The following is a 25,885-nucleotide window of genomic DNA, read 5'->3' as shown; positions in this document are numbered from 1 at the left end:
GCAGGGGTGCAATAAAGACCTGGAGGGGGAAACAGAAAATTACTTCTGAGCACTGCAGGGAAGAAGGTGGCAGAAATAAAGGGTGCAGTTTGGGTTTGTAAAGCTGAGTCTTTTGCACAATCCTTTTTACAGGCTCGAACTTGCTTGGCTTCGGTTTCTCCCTCAAGTGAGTCAAAGAATGTTAAAAAGAGAATGGAAACCTGAAACTGAGAAATGGACCTGGGGACGTCTCAGTGCGTGAGGATTTCGCTGGGGTCCTGGTGGCCCGGCCAAATTTTGTGTGGCAGAAATCTTGCCGTTTGCAAAATGCTGAGGCATTAGGTGTTCTGTGCCTGTGGCTAACTACACATTCTTAATGAGTTTCTTATGGTAACAACAATTTAACAACCTCATCTTAAAAGTGAGTGGAGTCATTTTAAACTCTCACTGGGAGAAACATGAGTCATTTCTGTGGCTTAATTAATTACATTTGTTGTCATTGGGATTTCAGAATGGAGAGAGGATCTATTATCAGTTTTAATCTTTTTTAACTATGAGTTCATCTACTCCAGCAGCAGCCTCCAGGTTACTCCCAAACCTAAGCAGTCTCCAAGCTGAGATGTCGAACCTTTCTAAGCTACGTGACAGTGAATGATACAGTACTGATTTTTTTTAATCAATTTTATCCTGATATGATTTACAATGATAGACTCTTACTATCCACAGATTGACTCTAATCTGTGAGGTTTCCTCTGCTTCTGTACTATTTTCTTTTCTTCCATTACTTATTTTTGATTATGAGCTCCTGAATCAGGATGGGTGGGAAACTAGATTAGGATGATGCAACTAACTCATATTGGGACATTCAAAATGCAAGGCTTAGCCATCTTTTTTCAGATGAGCAAACCTGTTGTGTAGTCACTCAGTCGTGCCCAACTCTTCGTGACCCCGTGGAGCCTAGCTCGCCAGACTCCTCTGTCCATGGGATTTCCCAGGCAAGGATACTGGTGTAGGTTGCCATTTCCTTTTCCAGGAGATCTTCCTGACCTGGGGATCAAACGCACGTCTCCTGCTTGGCAGGCAGATTCTTTACCACCAGGGAAGCCCTGAGCAAACCTATTAAAGAAAGGCTAAGTATGAGTGACTGTGTGTGTGTGAAGGGTTGCAAGTCAGAGTTAAAAGTTAATTCATGGTGATCACATGAACCTGGAAACACAGCTGTTTCTGAGCATAAATCTTTATGTAAGACTGTGTCTCAAATGTGTAGGTCTGTCTTCTCTTTTGTAAGCATTGTGGTTCAGACACTCACACGAGCTATTTTTGTTAGAGAAATGCCTCGTTGTATAGTGGCAGCTTTTCTGTGAGAGTTCAAACCAAGTGTCAAATGATCTCCCCAAGGCTGCTGCATGAGGTCCCGTTTTGCTTTCACGGCATTTTGGTTAGCATGAGGGGAAAATAGCCCATGGAGCGGTGTGGCCAACTTAGATGCACAATTTCGAAATTCAGAGACAAATCGATGTTGGCTTTTTCTGAAAATGGATCTTATTTTGAGAACCACAGTTGACATGGCTGTGGGAAGTGTTGCTTATTCTTGGCAAGAAAACTCCTCTGAAAAGGTGCTCGTGATCCAGAAGACGGGGAGCTGCCCTGGGCTCCCTGGCAGAGCAGGGGAGATGTTTCAGAACTCAGTATCTGTAACCTATATTAAATCCACATTTGTATGGAAGTATCTACGCAGATGAAGAAGGCAGCTTCCTACAAAATGGGATTATTTTAGGGGCTCTGTGTAATGGTATTCACAGTGGAGCCCGGCATGTCTCTTTCAGAAATATTTAGATCCCAACTTAAGGGATTTGATCAGAAGTACTTATTAAACATTGAAGTGTTTCGCTCTGCGGTGGGAACTTGTGGGGAAGCCAGCTCACAGAAGGCAGAAGGCAAATGCAGTAGCTATGAGAGAAGGAAGTGATTGACCTGTGTGTGCTCCAGCTAAGATCAGACAAACAGAAACACAGACACGGGGCACATCTCTCTATACTGCTTTTGTGTAAGGTCCTTTCCTCAGTAACCTAGATTCTATGAATAGATTTCAGGGGGAGCAGGGGACAGTAAGCCTGGAAGGGAAGAAAGTTAAATGCTTGTTGTCATTAAACTCTAGTTCAGACGTCGTGTTTTCCCTCAATAAAGGATGCAGGCAGTAAAGCACAGTAGTATTTGCAGTCCTCATGTCTTTGTCACCGGTAGAAATGGTACACATTATTTGTGGGTGGGTATCTTTTGATATCACTCACTCACTACTACTTTGAAAATCAGTTAATTAATTTGTTAATAGATACCCCTAACCTCTTAATAAAAAAGCACATGAGTTTGATAGTATACATTTTAAAATATTTAGGCTGTTGTATTTCAACATAGTTGGTTTTCTTTGTAACCCTAGGTATTTTATGTATTTAAAAATATCATTTTGAGACTTCACCAGACAGAGGCCCATGGTTCAAAAATATTTTTTAAAAAGAAAGAAAGAAAGAAAGAAAAGGGAAAAAAGCTGTCTTAAAGTAACCATTTGATCTTTATTTAGATCTTCATTTACCAGGAAAAAAATATTAACCCAGGACTGTAGGGTATGTTCTAACCTATAACTCACCTGGGGTCTTGATGAAATGCAGATTTTTATGCAGTAGGTCCTGAAATTCAGGAGATGCGGGTTTGATCCCTGGGTGTCAAAGATTCCATGGAGAAGAGCATGGCAACCCACTCCAGTATTCTTGCCTGGAGAATCCCATGGACAAAGGCGCCGGGTGGGCTACAGTTCATAGTGTTGGAAAGAGTCAGACACGACTGAAGCAACTGAGCATGCATGCACACATGCAGTAGCCTGGGTTGGGGCCTGTGATGTCTGCATTTCTCAAATTCAGAGAGAGAGAGAGTGTGTGTGCGCATGCACATGTGTGCTTGGTAATGTCTGACTCTGTGACCCAACAGACTGTAGCCTGCCAGGCTCCTCTGTCCATGGAATTTTCCAGGCATGAATACTGAAGTGGGTTGCCATTTCCTACTCCAGGGGATCTTCCCAACCCAGGGATCAAATCTGTGTCTACTGCATCTCCTGCATTGGCAGGGGGATTCTTTACCACTGTGCCACCTGGGTAGCAAGGCAGAGGCCCACAGTAATCCAAAGAAAAACCTGCATTTTCCAAACTCACCTTTAATTATTTCACTCCATCTTAGTCGCAGGCAGTAGCTTAACTATTTAACACTTGGTTGTGGGAGGAGGTGCCCCAGGAGAGGAAAAGGGGGAGAATCTCAAAGGACAAACTTCAGCTTCCAAGTGTCCTATATTGGGTCTTCTGGGAGCCCAGAGTAACTGCCAGGCTGTGAAGTGAAGCGGAGACAGCTCAGGGGAGGGGTATAGGGGAGATCTGTGTCTCTGGGAAGCGGGGCGCTGCAGAAGCTGTGGCCCTATGAGGGGTCATCTGTGGGTCTCCTAGGTCCCATGCACACCAGGTGATGCCTGCCTGTGGCCTGGGCCCCGCTTGGCATGGAGAGGGCAGGGGGCAGATTACCATCCATCCCCGTGCGTGCATGGTGGCTGTGTGCTGTGTTCCAAGGAACACTGTATGGCTTTCTTCTCTCCCCAAGGGTGATTTATTAACTGTGTAATTAGATGATGCAAGTTGTATATCTTTGTGAGATGCTTGTAAGACATTCGCGAATTGGAGAAAGGTCCTTTGGTGGAGAGTTTGAGGGGGGAGTGTCATTGAGCCTTCGCGGCCTGAGCGGCTGTCTTTAACCCCAGAACCCCACCCCCGCCCCAGGCCTGTTCTGACCCATCACCTCCTGAAGATTTGCTGCCAGCCTCCCTCAAGCCACTTATGTGTTGCGTCCGGGTGGTGGCTTCACCGGGCAGCTGCTGTGTTGTGCTTAGTTGCTCAGTCGTGTCTGACTCTTCGCAACTCCATGGACTGTATCCCACCAGGCTCCTCTGTCCATGGGAATTCTCCAGGCAAGAATGTTAAGAGTGGGTTGCCATGCCCTCCTCCAGGGAATCTTCCCAACCCAGGATCAAACCCTGGTCTCCTACATTTCAGGTGGATTCTTTGCCATCTGAGCCACCAAGGAAGCCCAAGAATACTGGAGTGGGTAGCCTATCACATCTCCAGGGGAACTTCCCAACCCAGGAATCGAACCAGGGTCCCCTGCATTGCAGGCAGATTCTTTACAAGCTCAGCTACCCGCGAAGCCCAGGGCGGCTGCAGAGGTGCAGAAATCCAATTTTGTTCATATACCAGAGGCTATCAGATACCTGGGGACTGACTCCTGCTAATCAAACTCTCAGGGGACTGGCATCCAAAAACCAAGTTAATTCCTAGTGAAGGAAGGATCCTTCCAGTGACCGAATATGTTGCCACTTGTTTGCTTCTTTCTGCCATCTTAGTACTATCTTCCTCTGAGACAAGTAGTTGAAAATGAGGACTTCATATGAAATATGTCTCGAGGGGTGTTCTAGGGACCTTGACTCCTTGGTGTCTCTCACGTATAAGACCAGATATTCACACTCTGATTCCCCCAGTCTTTGGGCTCACCTTGACCAGATTCCCTGAAGACCTCCCCTCCCCGGCCCTGTCCCTGTTCCCAGCTTTTGCCCCCGCTCTGTGGTGACCCAGCAGGCGCTCTGCTTCGGCCGTGACCCCTCTGCCCTCCTGGACCAGATCGAGATGTTTCCTGGGTGTCCTTCCCTTCCCACCCACCCATGTGCAGATCTTCTCTGAGGGGGAGGTGTGCATGGAGGGAGCAGGTAGGACTTCTGCAGGTGCATGGCCATCAGAGGGGGACTCGTCATATTACTGCTCTTCCTTACTTTTTGTTTTCTTTTAACTCTTTCTTGCTATTTGTGCTCTCGGGGACAGAGAGCATGGATGCCCCTGATTCCCAAACCAAGAGGTATTTTCATAAATTACAGATTGCCAGGCCCCAACCCCCAGTTCTGGATGAGCGTCTAGAGTTATCCTTGTAAAACATCCCGTAGGAACAGAGAATCCCTCAGATGGGCGGCCACCTGTTTCAGGATGCTTCTGTGTCTTTGTGATCCTGTCACCAGTGGGCCATGGTGATTGAAAAGCTTTTTCCCTTCTTGTTTATACTTTTCTTTTTCGCTCAAATCATCCACCTAGTAAACATTTGTCATCATATAAAATGGTCTCTTTTTTCCCCCCCTCTTCTTCAGATAAAAGGCTTATTCTTATAGTCAGCCAAATTTGAAAACCCCTGCTGTTGACCCATTATCTCAGACCCGGAGCCCTCATTTTCAAGGAGAGGAAACTGAGGCTTCGTGGATGAACTGGCTGACTGCATCAGGAGTCTCATCTAGCTTAATGTCTGAAGACCATGCCCAGTACAAGCTCCGTGCTTCCTGACAAGACCCATTCTTCTCAGCCTTGGGGGCCTTGTTTCTGGGTTTGTCAGAGTAGAGCAACAATAAGCAAATGCCCATGTACACAGGGTGAGGACCACATTGAACCCAAACCTTGTCCCCTAGTCCCAGCACTAAAATGTGAGTGTCCTCAGCTGACAGATTGAGGCCCCCGGAATGCCAGGAACCCCAGCTCTTTGTTGGGACACTTCATCCTTCAATGCCTCAACTTCCCCATCTATAAAATGAGTATCATATCATTCTAACTGCCTCCCTTACACAGCTATTGTGAAGTCAAACAAAACGATGTATTTGAAGGGCTTTGGGGAAGAAAGGTACGAAGCACTATGTAACCATAACATCTCATCATTACCGATATTATTATACTACCCCCAAAGACTTTGTTTCTGCTGAGTGGCCCAAATAGAATCACTATAGATGGAAGAAATACTTGATTCTATTATAACCCAATGGAAGGGTTGCTTGGAGGAGAGGGGAGGACAATCAAGACTCTCACAGAAATACATCACTTCTGAACTTCCTGATTAAAGCTGCTCTAATGACCCATTAGTGAATCATTTCACACCCTCTGCCTTTTAATGGCCACTTTCCAGCTGTGCTTCAGAGCCAGGAACCGTTTAGGTGAGCGAGTGGGTGCATGTCACAGGATGTTTTTCCATCTGCTTGAAGGCAGGGACTGTCTTTCATGCTTCTCCTGCTGCTCTGGGTGGTGAAAATGCCTCAAGATTTTTCATCTTGAGAATGGCAGAGTTTTCAACCTTGCGTTCCAGACTAGATGCAGAACCAGACAGATTCTAATATCTGTGAAAAGTTTCTGCAACTGTTCCAACAGAGAGATAAGCTTAAAATGGATAAAGCTTCATTTTTTTCTCCCTAAGAAATAGCAAGCACTGCTTGAGAATGAGGGAATCAGTCTGTGGTAGTCAACCTCAATGATATTAAGCACCAAATATGTCTCTATAGGAGTTGCTTAAAGGAAACTTATGGACTGTGGACATGGTGGAAGTACAATGAAAATTGAAGTAAAGTGTAAGAAACGACTTCCGAGGCAAAGAGTATTGCTGTAATGGCATGACATAGCTGGCCTGTGCTCCCCGGGGGACCCTTGTAGCTCTGAGATAGTAAGATTCTATGGAAAAGTCCTAGGTTGGAGTGTCTGGGAAAGAGTTCATGGGAGAGGACCTTAAATAGCACCTTAAATAGGATCTCTGTAGGCAGGGAGAATGAGAAATGCACTCCCTGAGGCATGCGTACACTGTAGATGCGCAGGAGGGTTAGTGTGAGCAAAGTGAAAGTGCAAGTCGCTCAGTCGTGTCCCACTCTTTGCGACCCGATGGACCATACAGTCCATGGAGTCCTCCAGGCCAGAATACTGGAGTGTGGGAGCTGTGTGCGAATGAGAAGAGCCAGAGGTGAGATTCAGCCTGTACATACATATAAGCTGCTCAGATCTGGTCTGAAAAGAGGATTTTAGAAGTCTTTAGTAATACAGACAAATTGTGTTAAATGGTTCAAGTCATTCTCATTTGCTTGGAAACCCAAATGCCAGCTTGCTAAGAGTCTGCATTAGAACTGTCCAGAAAACCTGAGGGGGGAAAAATGTGCTCCTGCCTTCTTCCATCCCCTCCTCCTCCTCCTCCTACCCCTTGGCCCTGATTTAGTATTTCAGAATCTTGGAGGCAGTTAGGGGTAGAGGGTCAAGGTAGAGTTAGGGAACCTGATTTTTTTTCTTTTTTTTTTTTAAGTTCTCCAAACGCAAGCAATATTAGGAGCTGTGTAGTTTCATGTATGGCATAAAGATAATATAAACGAGCTCTTAGAACCCCCCTTCCCCACCCAGTCCATGTGATCCTATTGGTTAGGGTTTTGAAGTTGTAAGAGATAGAAACCAATTCTGTCTCACTTAAATGGAAGTGAAATTTAGTGAGAAAATACTGGGTAACATAGGAACCGAGGGAAGTGCTAATTAAGGTCTGGGCTCAAAAGAGGAGCAAGAACAGACAGATCCAAGGTCATGGCACAGGAATAGAATGTTTAGGGCCTCACACTGCCGCCACCACCATCACTAGCCTCCCACGACTAGCCTTTATCTATCCCTGTGTCTTCATCAGTCAATCGGTCAGTTCAGTCACTCGGTTGTGTCTGACTCTGCGACCCCATGGACTGCAGCGCACCAGGCTTCCCTGTCCATCACCAACTCCTGGAGCTTACTCAGATTCATGTCCATAGAGTTGGTGATGCCATCCAACCATCTCATCTGTTCCAGAGTCAGGCAAGAGCCTCCAGTACGAAGACTGGTGAACTGGTGTCTGGGAGTGAAGACAGACAGTAAATGTCCCTCCTCCACCACCTCCCGTGTAATAGGAAATTGTCCGGAATCCAAAGAATGATTGGATGCTCGATAGCCAGGCAAAGGTTCATCTTCCCCACCACCAGTGGGGAATGCGTTTCCGCTGGTCTCCTCTTTTTCCACCGTCTTTTCACATGTCCACATCTTCCGTTTTCCTGCCTTTGCTCCCCTTTGACATCTTTCCCAGATGCCCCATCCTCCCTTGGGTGTGACATAGCTTATTGACCACCAAGTTCAGTGTGATGGACTCATTGTTGGTCACTTCTGTTTGTGTAAACCTTCCACCCAGCCTCCCACCAAACCTGAAACCTCGCCTGCCATATCCTTAGTGATCTTCCTCCTTCAGAAAGCACTGCCGCATCAAGGGTTAGCCTGGAGTGTTTGAAAATTCTTTGTCTCATAGAGTCAAATATCTTCCACTTCTTATCTTCTTTTCATTAGTACTTATCCTAGAAGTGGGCCACCCTGAAGATGTCTACCCCTTTGTATGACATTTATGTATTTGTGTGTAAAGCCATTATTTCCCTCCTAACCACTGCCCCCCACCCTTATCGTCTTCTCCAGGGTAATACCCTTAGTCTCTTTAGCTGCTTATCATATTGCCACTAAAATTTTTTATGGCTGAACTGAATCAATCTTTCTACCTGCAGTCTTATCCAGAACAGGATTATCCCTTCCTTTGATGTGGGCGGTATGCTACTCTTAACGCAGTCAGCTGCTGCAGTGCCCTTTAGTTGGTTGTGTCCTGAAATTCAGTTGACTGTTTCTGAAAACACATTGGTTTGGGCTGAAACTATGTGAGACTTGTTTCAAATGTCTCATGGGATCAGATTGCAACCCAAGAGCCTAGATCCAGCATTTACTGTGGTTAACTTGATTCACTATAGAGAATGTCCAGATGACTGGAAAAATGAAGAGCATAAACAAGGAAGGAAGATGGAGTTTTGTACACTTCCATTAAGTCAGTCCTTTCTTTATAAGCAAATAAATAGCTGATGTGCTTTGATAAATGGAAGATGATGTGGGAAGACAGGGTTTGGTTTGCAAAAATACTCTTGATAATAAGTTTACTGAAGTATAATTTGCTAGCACTCTTTAGAGTAAGAAAATTTCCCCAATCTCAAAAGAAAGGATTAAATGGACTCTATTTAAAGAATAAAATTGAGACATAATGCTAACAAGAAAGGAACTAAAGGAAGATATTTCTAGTTGTTCATATGAATTACTTCCATACTTAAGATGGAGAACCACTCCATCATGCTAAAAAGCACCCCTTTGTAGTAAAATCCTCTCCTTACCCCAGCTTTTGGAAACCACTGATACATTCTGTTGTTGTGTCTTTTCCAGAATTTCATATAAGTGGAATCATATAGTACGTAGTTACTTAAGTCTTGCTTCTTTCAGTTGGCATAATACCTTTGAGATTCATCCATGTTGTTACATGTATCCACAGTCCCTTCTTTTTCCTTGCTGAGTAGTATTCCATTATACAGATGAGCCGTGGTTCGTTTACCCACTCATTCTTTGAATCTGCTGTTACATCAGATGGAGGTCTGTGCCACTTCTTATGAAAAAGAGATTTCTTCTCTCTTCTCAGCCAAACACCGTCTATCAGTTGGAGAAACTGTTACTCTCACGTGTGATCTCTACACTTCAGTCACGCTAGATCATTCTCTTTATAGTATTTCCTGAAATGTTGAAAAAATATGAAGAGTATTTAGACAGAGTATGTATGTTTTCTTTTTCTTTGCCCGCAAGCATCAGCACTAGATTTTTGTCTATTTTGAATACAGATCTTGTTTCTATCTCTTATTACACTTTAAAACAAGTTTAAACCCTTCTGTTTATTGTTTTTTCTTTTTAAGGAAAAAAATCTGGTCAGGCATCTCTAAAGGAAATCTGTCACTGTTTTAATATCATAGCCTTTTTATTGAATTGTAATTATTACATAAACAGGGATGCCAGAATTTTTAAATCTTTTAAAGTACTGTTTTCAGTTTAAAATTGGACTTGTTCCACTAAATATCTATGGTAATAATTCTGAGATATCTATGCCAAGAGATATATAGTTGTATCATAAACACTGCAGTCTGAAATTCAGGTTAGAAAGGAGAAGAGAGAGGGTGATTTGATGTAATTATGTGATGGGAATGTCTGAATTTGTAACCTCTGTCTACCTTTGAGTTATGATTTGGTAAAAATAACTTTTAAATAAAACCTTCTTGGATTTCATAACCTCAATTGAAAACTTGTGGGATGTTGATTACAGCCTGGAGATTTGCTCTAAAGATTCCGAGCTGACCGCTAGGGCTGACTGCGTGAATTAGCCATTTGCTTTGTAATGGGGGTGACCTTAACTCGTCATATCTTCAACGAAAGAACAGTTGTTTGGGTTATGTATTTATAACCACAGTTCTTGTACCTGGTGAATGGGCTCTACAGACAGTCTTTTAAGGATACAGTCTTCCTATCTTATCTGTAAATACATGTAGTTTCCATCAAAATCTGAAAATGATGATTTTGGGGAACCTAAGCTGATGAACTAAAATTCATCTGAAAAGGGAGCAAGTGAGTGGAAAGGTAAGAAATTTTGGGGAAAATAAGAACAATAAGAAGAGGTGTGTTCTTTCTCATCAGACAGCGAGCTATACTTCGAAGCTCTGGTAATTCAAACAGAATGGCACAGGCTCTGACGGACGGACCAGTGGAGCAGGGCAGAGAATCCCAAATACACCCATCTGTGTCAGGGAAGTTGGTGCATGAAAAGGAGACATTTCAAAACTGGAGGATAAAAGGCAATCTGTTTGGTGAATTTCATTGAAAGCCAAAACTTTTTAGAGAAGAGTCCCACTTGAAATAAATTCCAAATGAGCTAGAGATAAACATAAAAATGCAATCTTTAAATGGTATTAGAAGAAAATAGGAGAATATTAGCTAAGGTGTTGAAGCCCCCTAAGTAAGACTTAGAAACTCTAGAGTTCAAAGTCTTATGGGTTACAATCCATAACACTTATGGATGAGAATGACTGTAAGATAAAAGTTGAAAGTTACAGGAATGGTGTTTGGGGTGATACGAAGGAGTGATTTTCACGTTTTATTCTGTATACTTCACCATATGAGTTTTTTCTTTCATGAATGTATTCATGAGTTGTGTAATTTTCTCAGTGTACTCACCATAGTCTGTGGACCACAGCAAATATGCATATAAATTATAGCAGCTATTACTATTTTTGGGCTTCCCTGGTGGCTCAGAGGTTAAAGCGTCTGCCTGCAATGCAGGAGACCTGGGTTCGATCCCTGGGTCGGGAAGATTCCCCTGGAGAAGGAAATGGCAACTCATTCCAGTATTCTTGCCTGGAGAATCCCATGGACGGAGGAGCCTGGTGGGCTACAGTCCACGGGGCCGCAAAGAGTTGGACACGACTGAGCGACTTCACTCACTCACTCACTCATTACTATTTTTAAACCCCTTTCTTCACTTAACAGTGATTCACATTCAGAAAATGTAGCACCATGTCTAGATGTATTTTTGTAAAATTCCCAATGTCTTGAAAATTATTGCCTTGTTGTTGTTGATGATATTCTGAATGCATTTCTCTACCATTCCTCATTACTGCTTAATGCAAAGGATAAAGGATTCAGTTCTCTTAAATGCACTGTGACTGTTGACTTAGAGGGTGCCTAGGAATATTCTGGAGGAGGGCTTGGGGAGGCAGGGACAAGAGGTTGCAAAAGGGCCATTCACCCACTTCAAGGTATACAGTCTTTCTGATTGACAGGTTGTTCAGTCACTCAGTCATGTCTGACTCTTTGCAATCCCATGGACTATAGCACACCTGGCTTCCCTGTACTTAACCATCTCCCAGAGCTTGCTCAAACTCACATCCATTGAGTCAGTGACACCTTCCAATCATCTTGTCCTATGTTGTCCCTTTCTCCTCCTGCCTTCAATCTTTCCCAGCATCAGGGTCTTTTCCAGTGAATCAGCTCTTCACATCAGGTGGCTGAAGTATTGGAGCTTCAGCATCAGTTCTTCCAATGAATACTCAGGGTTGATTTCCTTCAGAATAGACTGGGTTGATCTTGCAGTCCAAAGGATTCTCAAGAGTCTTCTCCAACACCACAGTTCAAAAGTATCAGTTCTTCAGCTCTCAGCCTTCTTCATGGTCCAACTCTCACATGCATACATGACCACTGGAAAAACCATAGCTTTGACTAGATGGAACTTTGTCAGCAAGGTAATGTCTCAGCTTTTTTAATATGCTGTCTAGGTTGATCATAGCTTTTCTTCCAAGGAGCAAGTGTCTTTTAATTTCATGGCTACAGTCACCATCTGCAGTGATTTTGGAGACCAAGAAAATAAAGTCTGTCATTGTTTCCATTGTTTCCCCATCTATTTGCCATAAAGTGATGGGACCGGATGCCATGATCTTAGTTTTCTGAATGTTGAGTTTTAAGCCAGCTTTTTCACTCTCCTCTTGCACTTTCATCAAGAGGCTCTTTAGTTCCTCTTCGCTTCCTGCTATAAGGGTGGTGTCGTCCGCATATCTGAGGTTATTGATGTTTCAGAGGTAATTGATATGACTGACAAGACACACAAGTAAAAACCCCTGGAGCACTCATAAAACATTTTATCATCAAGTGCCAATTTGAGTGTAATCAGCCCAGGGCCGGACATTGGCGGATAGCCAGGATCTGTGCCCTGTGGAACTTCCAGAGAGGACATGCCTCTTTAGGGGTTTGAAAGAGATGGAACAAGGAGCCCAACAGTGTTAGATGTTTCTGAAAACTTCCCCTGCCCTCTTGCTCTGTTGAAACAGTCCTCTTTTTGTTTTTTATCTTATACTTTTTATGTCAGAGTCTAGTTGATTAACGGTGTTGTGATCCTCTCACGTGGACAGAAGAAGGACTCAGCCACATGTACACATGTATCCATTCTCCCCCAAACTTCTCTCCCGTCCACACTGGAAACAGACCTCCTCCTTGCTGGGGCCAGGCTCTGAGATTGGGGTGACTCACATGTGATGCTGTAGAATGCCAGGTTAGAAAGTTGATTTACTTGGGAGGTAGACAGCTTCTCCTGAGGTGACAGTGGAATCAACTTTCCCCGATCACATGGGCCAGGGCCCTGAGACTGGTGTCCAGTTGCCCAGCATTTTCATCTTTGCCATGTGGGTTTCTGGACTTCCCAGGTGGCACCTGTGGTAAAGAACCCACCTGCCAGTGCAGGAGACATAAGAGACACAGGTTTGATCCCTGAGTCAGGAAGATCCCCTGGAGGAGGGCTTGGCAGCCCATTTCAGTATTCTTGCCTGGAGTATCCCATGGTCAGAGGAACGTGGCAGGCTACAGTCCATGGGGTTGTAAAGAATCGGACACAACTGAAAACACGTGTGTGTAGGTTTTTCATGCCTTCCCTTCACCAGTGGGGACTTACACGTGTCATTAATTGACGTCTCTCCATAGGTGGCCCAGTAGACTGAATGTCATCACTGTGAACATTTTTCAAGTACTGGGATTGTGGGCTCATGCTTTGCCTCTAAATGTCACTTACTTATCATTGCAACCCATTTCAGATGAAGTTGAGGCAAAAATGAAAACAATTTGCTCTCAAGTCACACAACTATAAGTGACAGAACCTAGGTTTTCCAGGCTCCAAAACCTCCTTTCTGACCAATAGGCTGCTGGGGCTAACCCAGCCCACTCCCCTGAGAACATCACACCCTTTCTGCCGCTCAGGGAGAATTCTGGCAGATCTTCTGGCCAGGGTCTAGCTAGCTCCTAAAACAGCATTACCCTCTCTGGTCACTCTGCACAGGGCAAGGAAGGAGCTCTGCACCAGGAGACCAAATGGGCTCTGTGCAGCTCCATCATCTCTGTCCCTGAGCTTATAGACTGGTGGCCACCTCCCTTTCATTACCCACCTCACAAGTCTGGAATGGGCAGATAGAGAAGATGATACTACTGCTAATAGTGACTTTCCTAAGATGGAAAGACTTACACCAAAATAAGGTGGTATTAATAGGAGCAGTGAGGGTGCTGAACTTTCCTGTCTAATGTGCAACACAGCAGTTGGGAGGGGTCTTTTATCCTTCCCTTGATGCACTGCTTAACACTGTTCTCTGGATCTTTCCCCCTATTCTCTACTAAATATATAGCTGTGAGCGGCAAATCCAAACTTTGTTTGTATATGGAAGAGAAAACGGCCTTGTTAGATGAAGGCACCCATTAGAAATGTAGGCATGTCTTAAAGCAAGTATGAACAGAGACTCCGCCCTTCACAAGAACTTTTGGGTGAGGCCTGAGCCATGCAAATGACTGCAGTCTTTGATTCTGTTGTGTAACACGTCTGTCCATGCTTCGCTAACAAGATGGCAGTCCCTTCTGTGCTTTAGGAAAATGGAGGAGTGGCTAGCAACTTAAAACGTCTGCTCTGATCACCTGTCAGATGCCGTAGGAGAAAGGACAAAGAGGAAATGAGCCCATTCCAAAGTTTGGGGTCCTTTAGAAATCTGAGTGAAGCGTGATAATACACATTGACATCTTTATTGGGTTGGTTTGTTTCTAAAGACTCTGAATTGTGTCGAGTGAGGAGAGAGGCTGAAATGACAACGCAGGTAATTCCTGTTGGCTCTGACCCAGAGGCAGATCAACAACCTGTGGTTCAAGCTCTCTGATGCTCACTGTGCCACAAGATCCCACCCTTAGGCAAGGGGGTCGAACGTCACAAACCTGTGACAGGGAATCTACCTGGAGTTTGCAGAGGCGTTCCTGAAGTTGATGCTATTAAAGGTGGTCCTGGAGTCAATTTGAAATGCATGATTGAAAATCAGAAAATTTTTAAAAAATCATTTAATCATTCCTCTCTCTAAGATGGTTTCAGAATCTCAAAGCAGGTACTGAATAGGAAAATAATCAGTTGTTCTTATGACTGAGATAACCAGTTCATCTCACAAATGACTTGCTCTAGCCACCATAGTGTTTTTTTCCACTGTATGGTCCTAAATTATTTTGTCTTTGTGCCTTTAATGAATCATGAATGGCAAGGATAAGGGGACAATGGTGAGTCAAATTCACAAGGAATGTAATAGTAATGATTCTCTTTAAGAAGATGTTCGCTGGATCTTTAGGTTACATTTCATATGGTCAAAATTCCTGCATAAGAGCTGTCTCTTGTTCTATCCGAGGTAGCTGCTGTTTATTAAAGACTATTCACCCCTGTGACGTGTTGTTTGAAGAGATGTGATTACAGTTGCAGCTGGAAATTTCTTTCTTGCTGTCATCTAGATGCCAAACATCATAACTTGAAAAAAAAAACCCAAAATATTTAATACAGTTCAAATGCAAAAATTCTAAACATCCAAGGACTTAAATGGCAGGACTTGGTTTTGTTTTGCTTTGTCTTGTTTTCTATTCTTGATGTCATAGTTATCACAGAGGTAATTCCTCTCTATATTTAAATATTTTAAAATGATGTATATTATTTAAATTTGAATCAGTAAATCATCTTTGTTCTTATGAATTCAAAGAAATGACACATACAGAGTGAGCTGGTATGGCCTTGGCACCTGGGAAGAGAGTCTTATCATTGAAGAGTACCAGCATTGGTGTCTCAGGAAGGGAGGCATTTAACCTTTATTTTTGCACAGACATTGTTTCCTTCTGGCCAGTGCTCACTTTTCTTCAATAATTAAAGCCAATGTATAATGTATACTTGATAGGCCACAAACAGGAAGGCTGTTAGCATAAAATTCAGGTCAACTCACATGTGAGCCAGAATGAATGACTTCCCCATACTTCAATATGTGAACATTTCTTTTGTCATGCTGTGCAAATCATGATAAAAACTATCTTAAGCAGATTTTAGAGGTTTTACAAGATTGCCTCTCATTACAAAAGAAGTCCAAGTCAGAACCTCTTGGCAAAGCTAAAAGGAGGGGAGGAGGCTACATTTGTTCTCAGGACTACATAACAAAGCACCACAGATTCCAAGACTTCAAGCAGGAATCTGTTTTCTCACAGTTGTGAAGGCTAGCAGTTTGAAATCAAGTGGTCAGCATAGCTGGTTACTTCCGGGGGCTCTGAGGGGGAAAGTATCCCCTGCCTCTCCCTCAGCTACCAGCTAACCCCAGCATCTCTTGCCTTGCAGACCCCTCCCTCCAGGCTCCACCCTCACATCCCCTTCTCTGGGTCTCTCCTGGTTCCTTTCTGACTCTTATAAGGACACTCTTACTGAATTTAGGATTCATTCTAAATCAGTATGTTCGTATCTGGTGGTGGTTCAGTCGCTCAGTCATGTTCGACTCTTTGCAACCCCATGGACTGCGTGCAGCATGCCAGGTTTCCCTGTCCATCACCAGCTCCTGGAGTTTGCTGAAACTCATGTCCACTGAGTGGGTGATGCCGTCCAACCATCTCATCCTCTGTTGTCCCCTTCTCCTGCCTTCAATCTTACCCAGCATCAGGGTCTATTCCAATGAATCAGCTCTTTGCATCAGGTGGCCAAAGTATTGGAGCTTCAGCTTCAGCATCAGTCCTTCCAATGAATATTGAGAATTGAATTCCTTTAGGATGGACTGGTTTGATTTCCTTGAAGTCCAAGGGACTCTCAAGAGTCTTCTCTAGCACCGCAATTCGAAAGCATCAGTTCTTCAGCGCTCAGCCTTCTTTATGGTCAACTCTCACATCCATACATGACTACTGGAAAAACCATAGCTTTGACTAGACGGACCTTTGTCGGCTCTGCTTTTTAATACACTGTCCAGGTTTGTCATAGCTTTTCTTATAAGAAACAAGTGTCTTTTAATTTCATGGCTGCAGTCACCATCCACAGTGATTTTGGAACCCAAGAAAATAAAGTCTGTCCTTGTTTCCCCACCTGCTTGCCACGAAGTGATGGGATTGGATGCCGTGATCTTTGTTTTTTGAATGTTATTTTAAGCCAGCTTTTTCACTGTCCTCCTTCACCTTCATCAAGAGGCTCTTCAGTTCCTCTTCACTTTCTGCCAGAAGGGTGATGTCATCTGCATATCTGAGGTTATTGATATTTCTTCTGGCATTCTTGATTCCAGCTTGAGCTTCATCCAGCCCAGCAATTCACATGATGTAGTCTGCTTATAAATTAAGTAAGCAGGGTAACAATATACAGCCTTGACGTACTCCTTTTCCAATTTGGAGCAGGTCTGTTGTTCCATGACCGGTTCTAACTGTTGCTTCTTGACCTGCATTCAGTCAGGAGGCAGGTAAGGTGGTCTGGAATTCCCATCTCTTGAAGAATTTTTCACAGTTTTCTGTGATCCACACATTTAAAGACTTCTGCATAGTCAATGAAGCAGAAGTAGATGTGTTTCTGGAATTCTCTTGCTCTTTCTATGATCCAACGGATATTGGCAATTTAATCTCTGGTTCCTCTGCCTTTTCTAAATCCAGCTTGTACATCTGAAAGTTTTTGATTCACATACTGTTGAAGCTGAGCTTGATGAATTCTGAACATTACCTTGTTAACATGTGGAATGACTGCAATTCTGCAGTAGTTTGAACATTCTTTGGCATTGCCCTTCTTTGGGATTGGAATAAAAACTGACCTTTTCCAGTCCTATGGCCACTGCTGAATTTTCAACATTTGCTGGCATATTGAGTACAGCACTTTCACAGCATCATCTTTTAGGATTTGAAATAGCTGAGCTGGAATTCCATCACCTCCCACTAGCTTTGTTCATAGTGATGCTTCCTAAGGCCTCCTTGACTTTGCATTCCGGGATGTCTGGCTCTAGGTAAGTGATCACACCATCGTGGTTATCCATGTCATTAAGATCTTTTCTGTATAATTCTGTGTATTCTTGCCACCTCTTCTGAATATCTTCTGCTTCTGATAGGTCCATACCATTTCTGTCCTTTATTGTGCCCTTTGTATGAAATGTTCCCTTGGTATCTCTAATTTTCTTGAAGAGATCTCTAGTCTTTCCCTTTCTATTGGTTTCCTCTATTTCTTTGCATTGTTCACTTAGGAAGGCTTTCTTATCTCTCCTTGCTATTCTTTGGAACTCTGCATTCAGATGCTTATATCTTTAGATCCTCTTCTTTTCTCAGCTGTTTGTAAAACCTCCTCAGATAACCATTTTGCCTTTTTGCATCTCTCTTTCTTGGGGATGGTTTTGATCACTGCCTCCTGTACAGTGTTACAAACCTCTGTCCATAGTTCTTCAGGTATTAGATCTAATCCCTTGAATCTGTTTGTCACTTCCACTGTGTAATTGCAAGGGATTTGATTTAGGTCATACTGGAATGGCCTAATGGTTTTCCCTGCTTTCAATTTCAGTCTGAATTTTGCAATAAGGAGTTCATGATCTGAGCCACAGTCAGCTCCCAGTCTTATTTTTGCTGGCTGTATAGATCTCCTCCACCTTCAGCAGCAAAGTTTCTTATCTGGAAACTTAACTGATTTTATCTGCAAAAACCTGTTACCAAATAAGGCCACACTCTGAAAGTACGTAGACTTGAATTTTGGGCGGGGGTTGGGGCGGGGGGGGGGGGGGGGGGGGGACGCTGTTCAACCCAGAGCCTTGCTGTGACTTCATGTCCAGCTTGAGGCACAACTGGAGTTCACAGTCAGATTCCTGGCCCAGGACCCTAAACACGGTCTTAACCTCTCTGCCTGGAGTGTCTTGCCCTCTCCCATCCCTCCAGGCCTCATGCTGTGGCCAACTCCCAGTGTAGCTAACTTTTGCTGGACCTTAGACCCTTGGTACTTCCTGAGGAAACTTGCCTGTGGACACCCACCCCCAGAGCAGGTCAGTCTCTCTTGCAGAAGCTTCTGAAGTAACCTGTGCTTCTGGTGGAAGAGTCTTCATATACTTAAGATTATATTTAAATGTGTAGGACATAAACATAACTTTTATGATTTTATTTATTAACATTGTTTTTATTAAACATTTACTTTCACATTGAATAAATTCAATATTTTATATATTACTATTTCATGTTCTATAAAATGGTTTCAATAATATAATTTGTCATTAACTATATAATTGATGCATTAATTTTTAAAATTAATTACCAAAATAATTAATGATGAAAAATATTAGTTACAGATGGACTGTGAAAGCTGAGGGCAGGAATCAACTGCTTATTCCCTGCTTTGTCAGCCCTGAGCCTGATGCCTGTCCTCAGTTCTTGAACCAGATTCTCATCTATCATTTCCTTAATTTTCATAGAAAATCTGTTCTTGGCACCAGACTGACTCCCTTCTGGTTCTGCTGTGGAGTGCCTCCCAGGGACCTCCCCTTTGGGGTAGGGGCTGGGGAGGAGTTGTGTGTTTTCTCTCTTGAGCCCCCACAGCCTCCCAAGAAGCTGGATTGGGATTTGTCTGAGAGAGTCTTTGTGTTGTGAAATCTGGGGCAGGGCCTTTAAAATACAGCTCCATTCATCGATCCTATTGGGATTTAAGAAAAGAATGAAAACTGAAAACTCACTTTTCTTATTTGTTCCTCCTTTCAGTTGCTCTTTTTCTCTTTTTCCTTCTATCCTTCGCCTCCACCTGAGGAAGAGTGAGAATTAGGACATCTAAACTTTAGGGGAAAAAAAAAATCTTTTCTTCTTTGTAGACTCTTCAATCTGGAACTCCAGCCGTTTAAAAGAGCCCGAGAAGAGGTCCTTTTGGATTTAGTCACACATTTATATACTTTGAAGATGTTTCAAATGAAACTGGACCCTGTAAACTTCGTGCATGGTAATTTAGAGAACCTTGCTTCTTAGTTCTGTGCGTCTGTGCTCAGTTGTGTCCGACTCTTTGTAACCCCGTGAACTGGAGCCCGCCAGGCTCCTCTGTCCATGGAATTCTCCAGGTATGAATACTGGAGTGGGTTGCCACTTCCTACTCCAGAGGATCTTTTGACCCAGAGACCAAACCCAGGTCTCCTGCATTGGCAGGAGTAGTCTTTACCACTGAGCGCCTGGGAAGCCCTCAGTTGTTTAAGAAACAACAATATTCCTATTTTCCACAGATCTCCTTTGTCAAAGTTAACTTTTCTTTAAGTCCGACCTGGAATCACCTCCTTTTGCTTGAAGGGTGGCTCTTTTGAGAACAGGTGGTGCCAATATGTAAGCCCTTGGAGGAAGTTGAGCAGGGAAGGTAATTAAATAAATCTCATCTTGATGCTCTTGAGGCCATAACAACTAATTTTAAAAGACTGAAGTAAGTCTTTTAGGAGGAAATTTTTGAAGAGAACTCAGGATGCAAAGTGTTAACTGGAGCAGAAAAACCCCCTAGTTAAGGAGTGATCCATTGTCCTTGTCGGCCCCATGTCCTCCTGGGTCTTTCCCAGAACCCGCGTGAAGCCCTCTAAGTGTCTGGTGAATTGGGTGCCCTGCCCTCTCACCTGGGGCTGCTGCCGCCCTCATAAAAGCTCCTGTCTATTTGCTCCCCAGCATGGGGGGAGCTAGGGGGCCTCCCTGGTAGATCATCTGGTAAAGAATCCTCCTGCCATGCAGAAGACCCTGGTTCGATTCCTCAGTTAGGAAGATCCCCTGGAGAAGGGATAGGCTACCCACTCCAGTGTTTCATGGGCTTCCTAGCTAAAGAATCCACCTGCAGTTTGGGAGACCTGGGTTCAGTCCCTGGGTCAGGAACATCCCCTGGAGGAGGACATGGCAACCCACTCCAGTATTCTTGCCTGGAGAATCCCCGTGGACAGAGGAGCCTGGCAGGCTACAGTCCACGGGGCTGCAAATAGTCGGTTGCTACTAAGCGACTAAGCATAGCACGTGGGGAACTAGGACACTTAGGATGCCTCTTTGTCTTTGAGAAATGTTTGGGAGTCTAAAGGGAACAGTGTCGCAGTGGAAAACTCTCATTTGTTTCCCCACCCCCCGCAAAAGTTCAAGAAGGTGCTCTGGTCAATGCTTTGTTTCTCCTCCCTTCCAGATTCTTCCGAATCGTGCTTTTCTTGGTGTGCAAGTCGAGAAATACCTTTGGGGGGTGTTGATTTTTCCAGGCAAGTCCATGGCTCTGATTTTGTTTTTGGATGTTTTCCCTTTGTTCTAAGTAGGCGGGCTCCAAGTCTGGTGCCTGCGGTCTGCCAGCTCTTTCCTGTTGAGAACACTTGGTAACGAAGTGAGTTCCTAAGATTCTAAAACATGCGTGTGACTCAAATGCCCACACCTGCTTCACCTCATACTAAGGCAGAGCTGGCTGTTCATGCTGGGCTGTTTTGCCCCTAGAGTTGAAATCGTGTGTCTGCAGAGAGTCCCTCTCTTGACATTTAAAAAAACATAATGTTGACTGTCTCATGGCACTGGCGTGTGTTGAACTATTTAATATTAAAATAGCTGGGCTTTTGAAACTCCTGACTCAGAAGAATGAAGCAGGCCCTTTTATAGGAGGCCTCTGAACCAGAGGGAAGGGTGTTGTCTAGATACCTGTGACAGATGTTGGAAAGGTGGGTTAGGGGGATGAGGTGCTGGAAGAGGAGGTCACTCCTCGCACGTGCATCTGACTATTTGTGGCAGTTGTTGGTATCACTGAGAGCCGCCCGCGCAGTTTACAAAATATTCAGGGGTCAGCTCACAGCTTGGTTGGGATGGGCAGCCTCCCAGACTCCACCCTGAATCCTGAGGCAATTCCAGGACCTTTGGAAACACCCTCAGGGTTCAGTTCAGGCCAGAAGGCTTGCAACTGCTCTGGGAGTTGGGAGCCTGACCCTGGCCAGATGGACAAGAAAGCAAAACAAGAGGCCACCACTGTCCGCGTTTTGAAAGGCATCTGTCTCCTCTCCTGGCAGACAGTATGGCCTGCTGTGCTGATGGTCTACAGAGCCTGATTTCTCCCACAGCCACACATGCACGCACCCACACATACGTACGCATCCTTCTCGCTGGGATGACTTAGATCCCCGAGACCCTCAAAGCGCCTCTGTGTCAGGGGTCAGTGAGGCTTGGCATCTAAAGCATATTTGCCCTACTCTCTCAGATCTGTCTTTTTTTTAATTGAGTAATTTTTTGGCTGCGTTGGTTCTCTGTTGCGACATACGGGCTCTTTCACTGTGGGGCAAGGGCTTCTCTCTAGCTGTGTCTCAAGGGCTCCAGAGTGTGTGGGCTCTGTAGGTCTAGCGTATGGGTTTAGTTGCCCCACAGCATGTGGGGTCTTGGTTCCCTGACCCGATATCACACCCATGTCCCCTGCATTGGAAAGCGGATTCTTAACCACTACACCACCAGGGAAGTGCCCTCTTTCAGATCTTTAGTTTGGAGTCCCTTTCTCTCTGTCTGTCTTTGTGAATTTGGTTTTTCCAAGGACTCCTTTTCACCCCAAGTTGACTGTGGTTCTCTTTGCCCCATTCTGACTCTAGAATCGGCTCTGACAGCTCCCCTCTGTGAGTTCACCTTCTGGGGATTCTCTCCAGGACACTGGCCACTGACAGGCTGAACTGGTTGACCTGTGATTACCTAGCGAATTTCTGAGAGCGTGATGAACTGACATTTATTGACGTGTACTTTGTGCCAGGCCAGAAACCGGCTGGCTCCCATTTAATCCTCCCAACCACCCCATAGCTCAATGAGTCCGAGGGATTCACCTGTGAGGCCCAGTGTCCTGCCCAAGGGCCCACACGGCAGTGCTGACACCTGAACCAAGTGTGATCTGACTCCGATATTGGGGTGAATTCTGGTGACGCTGTTTAGAGATGAGTAAAGAGAGCCTCACCCCAAACGAGCTCTTTGCTGTTGGCTTTTCCTTTTACCAGCCAACAGATTTAAAGGGAATCTTTGTGAATGCCGTTCATCCAACTTGACTTCTCAAGAATGCTCTGCTGGCTGTTCCTCTGCTCAGATGAGCCGAGTTCTCCCCATTCGTGACAGGCCTTTTTCGGCTACGCTCATTTCCCATCCTCTCCTTTTGGGGAAATATTTTGTTCTTCTCATCATATCATATTGTTCTTCTCATCATATCACCCTCCCTCACATGGGTTCTCTAGGAAGCAGATGCTGAGTTGGAGCTAAGAGTGTAAGATGTCTGTTGGGGAAACATCTGTGGAAGGAATAGGGAGGGAGCAGGTGTGGGCAGGGGGAGCTGGCATGGACCAACCGTGCTGCTGTCCTGACAGAGGCGGGCAGCCCCACAGGGAGCTCTGGAGTCAAGCTTGCTCATCAGAGGAGACACAGGAGGTGGAAACAGCCAGGCCATGTCTCCCCATCTGGCTTGCTGTTGGCCACAAACCACCCCGAGAAGAGCATGATCTTGACCCGAGAGTTGAGCATGACCTTGATGAAGCTCACAGCTGGAGGTCATGAGCTAATAAGGCACTCCTAACCCTCTGGACAGCGAGTCCTTCCTTGAAGAGACATCCGAGCAGCCTTTCAGCTCAGGGATTTGCCTGCCCTTCCCCTTCCCTCCCAGCCTCACCTTACAGCACATTATCTTCCACAAAAATCCACAGGAACAATGCATGTGGTATTAAAACCCCTCTTGTTTACAGCCAGAAGGTGGGTGCAGACTGCCTGCCATCGGAGGGGCGGCTCATCGTTAAGAGAGAGGTATCCAGGGTACAGTCTGCTTGAGAGGCACTGGTCTGGAGTGGAGGTGCCATAGCAGGTGCCAGGAACCAGGCGAGGTGGCTGTGGTCCAGGATGCCCCGAGCCAGGGGCCAACCTTGGAGGCATAGCCTATGCTAGCCATTATTTTGGACCTTGGCTATGCTGGACACCCAGGCCTCTGCTTCTGGGCAAGCTAAGGAAATGTTGCCTCTGCTTCTCCAGAACTTTCTCGGGGACTGTCTCAAGATCATGGTGGAGAGATAGGTGAGGGCAGTTGGCCTCTTCCACTCACCTGGAGAAAGCACCTCATCCCTCCCAAGCACTCACTTGCCTTCTGAGCCTGTCTGAAAATACCTCTTGTTTTCCCCAAGGCCCTTTTCTTCTGGGCCTGGGACTTATTTTGGGTGTGAACAGACCACTGAAGTGGAATCCCTTATGATATTTACATGGGGAGAAGCCTCTTTGGCAGATAGAGGTTGCTGCCCTTTTTTCTTTTTCTAAACCTGGTTGTGATGGTAAAAGAGGACAGTGAAAAATCTGGCTTAAAGCCTAACATTCAAAAAACAAAGATCATGGCATCTGGTCCCATCACTTTGTGGCAAATAGATGGAGAAAAAGTGGAAATAGTCACAGATTATTTCCTGGGCTCCAGAATCACTGTGGACAGTGACTGCAGCCATGAAATTAAAAGATGCTTGCTCCTTGAAAGAAAAGTTATGACCAACCTGGAAACCCTATTAAAAAGCAGAAACATTACTTTGCCGACAAAGGTCCATCTAGTCAAAGCTGTGGTTTTTTCCAGTAGTCATGTATGGATGTGAGAGTTGGACCATAAAGAAGGTTGAGCACCGAAGAATTGATGCTTTTGAAGTGTGGTGTTGGAGAAGACTCTTGAGAGTCCCTTGGACTGCAAGGAGATCAAACCAATTCATCCTAAAGGAAATCAGTCCTGAATATTCATTGCAAGGACTGATGCTGAAGCTGAAACTCCAATACTTTGGCCACCTGATGGGAAGAGCCGACTCATGGAAAAGACCCTGATGCTGGGAAAGATTGAAAGCAGGAAGAGAAGGGTATGACAGAGGATGAGATGGTTGGATAGCATCATCGACTCGATGGACATGAGTTTGAGCAAACTCTGGGAGAGAGTGAAGGACATGGAAGCCTGGAATGCTGCAGTTCATGTGGTTGTGAAGAGTCTAACATGACTGAACAACACCAACAACAAAGCTGGTCATAATGAACAACATTAGGATGGGGCACATGGTAAATCCCAAGGTCATGGCCTGGATTTGTTTGCAATCAAATTGAAATTTAAATCCTCCAATTCAGTTCAGTCACTCAGTCATGTCCGACTCTTTGCGACCCCATGAATAGCAGAACGCTAGGCCTCCCTGTCCATCACCATCTCCCAGAGTTCACTCAGATTCACGTCCATCGAGTCAGTGATGCCATCCAGCCATCTTCCTCTGTCAGCCCCTCTTCCTCCTGCCCCCAATCCCTCCCAGCATCAGAGCCTTTTCCAATGAATCAACTCTTTGCATGAGGTGGCCAAAGTACTGGAGTTTCAGCTTTAGCATCATTCCTTCCAAAGAAATCCCAGGGTTGATCTCCTTCAGAATGGACTGGTTGGATCTCCTTGCAGTCCAAAGGACTCTCAAGAGTCTTCTCCAACACCACAGTTCAAACGCATCAATTCTTCAGTGCTCAGCTTTCTTCACAGTCCAACTCTCACATCCATACATGACCACTGGAAAAACCATAGCCTTGACTAGACGGACTTAGTCGGCAAAGTAATGTCTCTGCTTTTGAATATGCTGTCTAGGTTGGTCATAACTTTTCTTCCAAGGAGTAAGCGTCTTTTAATTTCATGGCTGCAATCACCATCTGCAGTGATTTTTGAGCCCCAAAAAAATAAAGTCTGACACTGTTTGCACTGTTTCCCCATTTTTTTCCCATGAAGGGATGGGACTGGATGCCATGATCTTCGTTTTCTGAATGTTGAGTTTTAAGCCAACTTTTTCACTCTCCTCTTTCACTTTCATCAAGAGGCTTTTGAGTTCCTCTTCACTTTCTGCCATAAGGGTGGTGTCATCTGCATATCTGAGGTGATTGATATTTCTCCCGGCATTCTTGATTCCAGCTTGTGCTTCTTCCAGCCCAGCGTTTCTCATGATGTACTCTGCATAGAAGTTAAATAAGCAGGGTGACAATATACAGGCTTGACATACTCCTTTCCCTATTTGGAACCAGTCTGTTGTTCCATGTCCAGTTCTAACTGTTGCTTCCTGACCTGCATGTAGGTTTCTCAAGAGGCAGATCAGGTGGTCTGGTATTCCCATCTCTTTCAGAATTGTCCACAGTTTATTGTGATCCACACAGTCAAAGGCTTTGGCATAGTCAATAAAGCAGAAATAGATGTTTTTCTGGAACTCTCTTGCTTTTTCGATGATCCAGCGGATGTTGGCAATTTGATCTCTGGTTCCTCTGCCTTTTCTAAAACCAGCTTAAACATCAGGAAGTTCACGGTTCACATATTACTAAAGCCTGGCTTGGAGAATTTTGAGCATTACTTTGCTAGCATGTGAGATGAGTGC

At 44.7% G+C, this 25,885-nt stretch overlaps 1 protein-coding gene across 1 annotated transcript in view; it reads left to right on the top strand.

The window, feature by feature from the left end:
• Nucleotides 1-25,885, top strand: part of PDZD2 (PDZ domain containing 2) — a 266,122-nt gene that overhangs the window by 124,640 nt on the left and 115,597 nt on the right. The window lies entirely within an intron of this gene.

This window comes from Budorcas taxicolor, chromosome 20 (genome assembly GCF_023091745.1).
Source record: "Budorcas taxicolor isolate Tak-1 chromosome 20, Takin1.1, whole genome shotgun sequence".
In the NCBI taxonomy this organism is placed as follows: domain Eukaryota; kingdom Metazoa; phylum Chordata; class Mammalia; order Artiodactyla; family Bovidae; genus Budorcas; species Budorcas taxicolor.
The sequence above is the reverse complement of the archived record's forward strand: the minus strand, read 5'-3'. Positions and strand labels throughout refer to the sequence as shown.